The 7,858-nt window shown below is 43.6% G+C and overlaps 1 protein-coding gene across 6 annotated transcripts in view; it reads right to left on the reverse strand.

Moving 5' to 3' along the window:
• The window catches only part of ARVCF (armadillo repeat gene deleted in velocardiofacial syndrome), a 521,911-nt gene that overhangs the window by 336,837 nt on the left and 177,216 nt on the right, over nt 1-7,858 (reverse strand). The gene's annotated exons all lie outside the window — the stretch shown is intronic.

Genomic DNA, 7,858 nt, shown 5'->3' on the forward strand with positions numbered 1-7,858 from the left:
TTTTTTTTTTGTTATTTTTTTTTGTTCTCCTGCCCTGGCGGGGGGTCGGGCTAGAAGATCTACTAGGTCCCTTCCGACCCTAAATCTATGAAACTATGAAACTATATTTCAGCAGCTAAATTAAGCACCCTCATTTTCAGAGCTGTTGAACACCTGAACTGAAGGATAAATTCAGCAGGAATTTGGATACTCAGCAACTCTAGAGAATAAAAACCAGGCCATTTATTTAAGTGCCAAACTAGGCATCTAGAGTTTGACACCATAACCCAGAAACGGCCTCAGCAAAATGTCCAGTAATAGTAACCGCATCTGAAACTGTGCTATAACCTACAACCAGGTTCACATTTTCCATCCAATGTTCTGTGGGGAACTTGAATAAAGGTAGATTGATGGGAGTTACAACCTCCATGCAGTTCCCATGTGCCCTTTTATAGCCAAAATTTCTCTGGGTCAAGGGTTATACATTTACTACAGTATACTCCCCAGTGAATACAGGAACAGAAAATCCATCTCGTTCCAACAGGTAGCTTTCTTTAAAACAACGGAAATACAACACTATGATCAATATTTTATGAAAAATCGCATCATTGTGCTACGATGTGCCCAAAGATGAAGGAAAGGAGGCAGTGAGAGGTAAGCAAACCCTAAGAGCAAATGGCTGAGGAACTAAATGAATTTTCTGCAAATGAAAAGAGCAACCCTTTGCAAAACAAATACGTAACATATGTAACAAACTCCAAATAAATGGCTTTTCAGAACTTGGAGGGGAAGCCAGCTTCAGGCTGGCTTTGCTCGCTGTCGCTGCTCTGGTTGACCGAGTTCTAATTTGACCCTTAAGCGACAATCCTAACCAATGAATAGCAATGAGAAATTCACAAAGAAAGCTACTGCAAAATAGCTCTCTTCTAGGCATGGACTGACACTGTGTGGGTGTCAAAAGAAACAAAAAAGCTGGCTGGGGGTTTTTTTGTTACTGCAAACAGAAGCGGTCTGAGAAACAAGACTTCAACCAAGGAGGGAACAAGGGCAAAGGAAACGCTAACAGGAAGACTCTTTGGGAAGGAACTTTGGATATTTCAGCCTTGTATTGCATGTATAAGTCAATAAACCTTGCAGCTCACTGCTTACGGGAAAAAAAAAATTTCAATACAAAATATTCAAGATTTCAAGAATCAGAAGGCTCCAAGGAACTTTCATTAATTCAATCAGAAGCAATCTAATAACCAGGTCTGAGACATAACCACTTTCCCAGTCAGTTTAAATGCATCATCTCCCTAATAAACCTCTCAATTAAAGGCAGTGAAAGCACATTGTATTAACTCATGAAAATCTGCTCTGGCTGGATAAACCAAAGTGGGGTGGCACAGATATGAATGTTTAACAGCAATCTAGTCTGTCTAGGCCTTAGAGCAGAGAGCTGAGGGCCGGCATTCATGTGGGTTTTTTTTCCCAGGTCTGCCACCCACATGCCTATGCCTACTCACTCCATCTACTTATCTGTTTGTCCTAATACTATCATTGTATTTAACTTACTGACACCTTCAGAGAGTAAGAATTTCTATTTGCAATGTACTTTGAGATCCCTGGATGAAACAGGCACTAAAAAAATCTCTCCTTTGATGAATTATAACAACACAGAAATTAAGAACATTACTGTACGTCACTTAAGTCAGGTCTACACCAGAAACACCGCACTTCGGTAGGAATATGTAGACAAAGCACTCCTAGAGTTGATGCAGTTAAGCTGGTAAAACTGCACTTTCTACTGGTATAAAAACAACTGTATAAAAACACTGTAGTGCACACACTGCCTTAATGCAACGCCTGCAGATACCGAATTGTCCTACATATAACATGAATTGCAATTCCATGAATTGCATTGCATTCAAAAGCTTGTCTAAGTCTATCCCAACCACGCAGGTGGTCAAAAAAAGGGATCACCCACAACAACCCTTGCCTCTTGCTTCTTCTTCCCATTTTAAGTGGCATTAGTTGTGGTTACTCTGCTGGTCCCCCTGGGACCTTATTCACCACTTCAACAGACCTCAACATTAGGGTTTTGTACATATTTTAATTGTAAGTTTTGTACATATTTTAATTGTAAGTTTTCTTTCATAAGATATTTCCCAGCACACTGTAGCAGCACACCACAGATGGACAACTTCAACTACACTGGCAGGAATAAAGCAATAGACTATGCAATTTACTCCAGCATGGGAAGGGAAATATGCTATACCAATTTAAGGCACCCATACACCATGTCACATACAGACACTCATTTCTACTCATTTATCTGAAATTCTTTCCAGTAGAAAAACAGCCTGGGAGCTGGAGCGCGTATGCCAGTCCCCTGGCTGGAGAGCTTCACGTTTTGCCATGGAAGAATGTCTCCCCGCCCTCCAAGCAGCTGACTGGTGAGAGCAGGTGAAATTTTTCAGGCAGGGTCCTCACAGGGCTCCCTGACAGCTTGCCCCTGGGGAGGCTATCAGGGAGCCAGTGATCCCTCTCCCTTCTCCTTTGGAGGGAGGAAGGCAGAGCAGAGGATTGTGGGATATCAGACAGCCTCGGGATATTGGGAAGTAAATCTTCCTCATAGGTATCTGATTTAACTTCTTGAAGAAGAGCCAATTCTCTTCTGCAAGAAATCTCTTAAACACCTACAAAACTCTCTTTTGGTGCTAGAAGAAAGGCTTTTCTCTGAATACAAATGTAACATATGTCCATGGCTTATGACTGCATCCGCACCAAAGTTTCTCTGGCATAACAGTTTTAGTTTTAAAAAAGAAACAAACCACGCCAGCTGAAACAGTTAATCTGGTAAAACTTAGACCTAAGTCTACACTGGGCACATCTATACATGCTATTAGTGCTATAAAGGCTTCACATACTCCCTGTTGAGAGCAAATCTGCTCCCAACAGGAGCAGCCCAGTACAGAACTGCTCCTACCCTGCTCTGGCCCCCTGCAGCAGCCAGGGGGAGATCCAGGTTCCCCTGGGGTGCTAGCTTGGGGGCTGGCAGGGGGCATGGGGCTCATCCACATTCACACGGGGCCAGGAGAGCTCTGCCACCTGCAGCGGCAGCTGTCTTCTTGCCCTGTACACATCGGGAGGGGTCTTGATGTGCAGGGGCCCAGGAGACAGCTGTCGCTGCAGAGCCCTCTTGGCCTCCTGCACATGGAGGACAAGCCTCATGCCCAGTGGGACTTCCCCATTCAGCCAGGGGCTGGCGCTGGGAGCTGTCCCACTTCTATGGCAGCTCCCAGCCAGCTCTGGGCTGGGTGGAGATTTCCCCAAGCAGCCCAGGGCTGGCTGAGAGCTGTTTCACTTCTGCTTAGTACATTTTGCAAAACCCGTTAGCATCTACACATGTGCTACTGAGCAGCATCTACTGTGCAGTTAGTTTACTAGCAGGTAGTAGCTAAGTGCACAGTGCTAATTTACTGTGCAGTAAATGGTTTGCAGGTGCGGACAGTGACACTACTGCGCAGTATATTACTGCACGGTAAAGCGTCTCATGTAGACACACCCACTTAGATTAATCTGGGAACCACATCACAACACTACTCTTCTATAACAAGGGCTTAGTGCATTTTGCTAACAAGAATTTCATTGCATTTTATTCCAGCTTTTCTAATCCTGTTGGGAGTTTTAAAATTATTTTTTTGTGACTGATACTTGCAACACCTTCCTGTTTAGCACCAGCTGAGAGTTGCTTTGATTACTTCTTTCTTCCTCCCATTATTAAAGATGTTAAATACAAAGACACCTAACAAATCCTGGCAGTCATCAATTAATACTCTCCCTACAGCTTGGTATTTGCTGTTCTGACTATTTGCAGTCCACATGACAATATTTACCTCTAATCCAATTTAAATCATTTTTAAAGTAGGGTGTTGTGAAACACAGCATGTTCAGCTTACTTTAAATCAATAGTTCTCAACCATCTTAGGCTCAAGGCACCTATAGACAGACTTGAGGTACTCTTCAGAAATGCCAGTTTAGTTTTCACTCTTTTTTTTTGTTTTTTTACTATGGAAAATTACTAGAGCCATTCTTCTGTTGCAAATTACTCTAAAAGATCACAACAGGTCAGAATATATTTCACACTATGGATTCCTATTTGAAATCTCTAGGTTTATCCTGTGAACCATGTTTGCACACCTAACAGTGCTAACACTGCATGGTACCCCGTGGGACACTGGAAAGGTTCTCAATGGAGCCCCAGTTGAGAACCACTGCTTTAAATCTGCATTGCCCAGGTCCACTAAACTTGTAATTAATTGTTCCTAGATTTGATTTTTAAATAAACATGTGATTATTATTTAAACATTCTTTATTTCCTAGCTACTTGAAAAATGTAGGGGGGGTTGCATTCTAAAATTAAAATTGCATTCAATTAAAATATTGCGTTCTAAAATTAAAATTATGAGGGGATGTTATACTTGCTATTGGAACTTAAACTGTAAAAATGCAACTGATACAATTGCTCTTTGCTTCCCCTCTTGGGACACAGGCAGCACATCTGCTTGTTTTTCAGTCTTCTGGTACCTTTCATTCAGTGCTCTGAAACTTGATTTCCTGTGGCTTGGCAAGTTCTTAGACCAGTTCCTTTAACATGCTGGAATTCATGTCATTCCACCCTTGGGCTGTTACATGTCATTGATTTTTAAACAGACTGCCCCACTGAAATCAATAAGGAGCTCTGCTTAAAAATGGATTCCACTTTATAGCCCCTGCTGATTCATGTATATTCAGTTTTCCAAGTATTCTCTCACTTGCTTTTTATCAGAAGCTAGGTTTACATAGCCCTCATTACTTCCTGTGACCCCAATCTTGCTCCTATTGACATCAATAGATGGGATTTGGCCATTTTCTATAAACAGACAGCCACTTCCTCGCTATCTATGAAAGTTTTTTTCTGGTAGAGAATACCAGTATAATATAAATATTTTCCTTCAAACAGTGTTATAAAACAAAAGCAATGCAAGGAATATTAACTCTGGAAAATGAGTTAGGATATGTTAACAAATGCTCTCAACAGAGGATTATACTCTGATGGAATGTGATCTGATCATACCGTCAATGGAAATACTCATTACTTGACAGGTTTATTCCTCCAAGCAATCTCACCAAGATCAATAGGTCTATTCCTGGATTGAGGGCTACTCCAAAGAGAAAAAGCATTATAGTCTCCAGTGCACTTTCCAGTTCTCCCAAAGTATTTTTGGCAGCAGGGATTCATCAATATTGGCATGCTTGTGGCCAAACAACTTTTTTATAAATTGAGCAAGGCATGATAATATTAAAGGATGTTTCATATTTAAATATTTATAAGATTGTTTTAGATGATTATCCCAAACTGGTACCACCCTTTTGTTTTGGGCCATAAAAAGTTTTCGCTTGGGTTGAAGGAGCTACAATTCCAAAAAGAAACATTATCATTGTCATCATGGTCTGAGTCTCCCTATAAGCAAGAAGCTACTATTCTAACCATGCCTGAGCAGGGAGCAAATCTCAGCAGTCCTGGGTAGAGGATATTTGCTCTGCAATGAAGCAGTGTTAACAGCAGAACTGGGAGAGCCTAGAGCTGATTCACACTCAGCCTTCTGTAGAAGATGCAGCTGTGATGGAGCAGTGAAAAGAAGGCACGCAGAAAGAAGCAGGGCAGCTACTCACTTACTTTACCCAGGCCAGCACAGCCTGCTGCATGTTTTACAAACTCTGAAATGAACAGGTATATTAGCCAGAGTATTTAAAGTAATACCATATTGACCCAAATCCCAGGTGACTCTGAATTTAAGATGACCCCCAATAAGTAGATTCTATATATGGCAAATTTATAAATTTGTTATTATTTTCCATGTATAGAATATAATTATTGGAGGGTCATCTTAAACGTGTCCCTCGCCTCCACTACTGCAGCAGGGAAAGCAGCAGGGTAGAGGGGTATGTGGTAGGGAGCAGGCAGTCCCCTTGCCTACCCCCCACTTGTCCCTCCTACAGCCTGCCCCCAAAGCACCTACAACAGGGGTAGGAAAAATATGGTCTGTGGGCCAGATCAGGTCCACCAACTGAATGTATCTGACCTATGGGCGGGTAGCCACCAACTCATGGGATCTGGCCTGTGGGTGGCAGGTGACTCTGGCTGCCACATGGTGCCAGGCAGGCAGGATGGCTTCCACCGCACAGGGTGGGTGAGTGAGACTGCTTCTGCCCAGTGCTGATGTGGTGGTATCAGCTGTGGACCAGGGCGGATGCCCCAAACCCCACCCAGAACCTGGCAGGTATGTCCACAGCTGAGGTTGGTACCCACTCAGGGCTGCTTCCGCCATGTCAGGTGGGTGGAGATGTAAACTACAGATGGGGCCAGCAGGTCGTCCAGGTAGGGATTAGGATTGGGACGTGCTACAGTTCCAGGGAGGGGGTGAGGGGAAAGGAGGGAGGGAAAGAGATAGAGGATTGGGGCATGCTACAGCCCTGGGGAGGGAGAGAGAAGGAGAGGATCAGGGCATGCTACCTCCAGGGAGGGAGAGAAAAAAAATTGGAGCATGTTACAGCTTCGGGGAGGTGGAGGGGGAGAGAGAAAGAGAGAGATGTGGCCCTCAAGAAGACACCAAGATTGATTAAGTAGTCCACCAGCCAAAATAACTGCCCGCTCCTGATCTACGACATCTGCCACCACACCTGCGCTCCCCAATCTCAGCCCCCCATCTCGCTTGCCATCAGGTACAGCTCTGTCTCCACTGCCTCCCAGACATGGAGAACTGGGATCAGACCTGCCACCACTGCCGCTGCCTGGCTGGGCAGAGGCTGGAGCGTCCATGCGTTCCACGCCCGGGGGAGAATGGAGCTGGAGCTGGAGTCAGAGCTGGAGCCGTGACAGACAGTAAATTGGGAGGGGGGCAGGGGGCAGAGGCTACTGGAGCAGGCAGAGGTGAAGGACATGCAGCTGCTGCAGCAGCTCTGGCACTTAACCCTGACCTGGGCTCAGGGCTAAAGCCAGAGCAGCTGCCTGCCCCCTAGTCCGCCTTGTACTCTAAGACAAGGGGCTTTCCCCCTTCCCCACTGAATGGGGAAAAAACCTTGTCTTGGATTCAAGTAAATACAGTAGATATTACTTAGAAAGTGGCTATTTCACTGCTCAATTTGAGGAGAAAGGAAGAAATCAAATTGTGACCCTACAGAGCAATATGCCTGAGCTCAGCAACAGATGTGTCACACGACTTATCTCAGTGATGAGAAGTTAATTGGTGCTATAAATAGTATTGTGCAGACAAAAATCACAAGGCTACTCAATTCTTATATCCTAAACACACAAGCCAGCTTTGTTTTTCAGTAAAACTATCTGGATTCAAGGGAAGTGGGTTGGGTCAGTTGTTTTACATGTAGATTAATGCAGACAGATAATTTGATTTCAAGCTACTGAGAGATTTCCTTCCTTTAATGTTTCAGAAGTGCAGGGCTGCATGCAGCTAAATGAGATCTGTAGATTACAGGGGAAGAAAGTCTAGCTCCAATAAAACAGCATAGCAACAAATGTTTTGTTATTTCCAGGGCTCTTTTCTCAGTGGATTTATGAGGGCAACTCCCATTAACACTTATGGGAGTAATACAAAATAACGCATCAAAGGAAATAGATTTTTTTTTTTTTTTTTTTTACATATCTGAATCAAATCATTAATATCTGCTATAGTGTTTTCTTCCACTAAACACATTTGTACTGCCAGGAAAATCATTGTCCTGCAGAGTTCAGAACAAGCCTCTCCTTAGTGGTTTACTTATGGCTTAAAGGGGGAAAGAGTCTTTCTCCTCTTCCTCTGAATAGGTATCTTGTTCAACTGTCTCCCTCTTGCACCCA

The sequence above is a fragment of the Gavialis gangeticus genome, unplaced genomic scaffold, assembly GCF_001723915.1.
Source record: "Gavialis gangeticus isolate Ggan-Ray unplaced genomic scaffold, GavGan_comp1, whole genome shotgun sequence".
NCBI classification, from domain to species: Eukaryota; Metazoa; Chordata; order Crocodylia; family Gavialidae; genus Gavialis; species Gavialis gangeticus.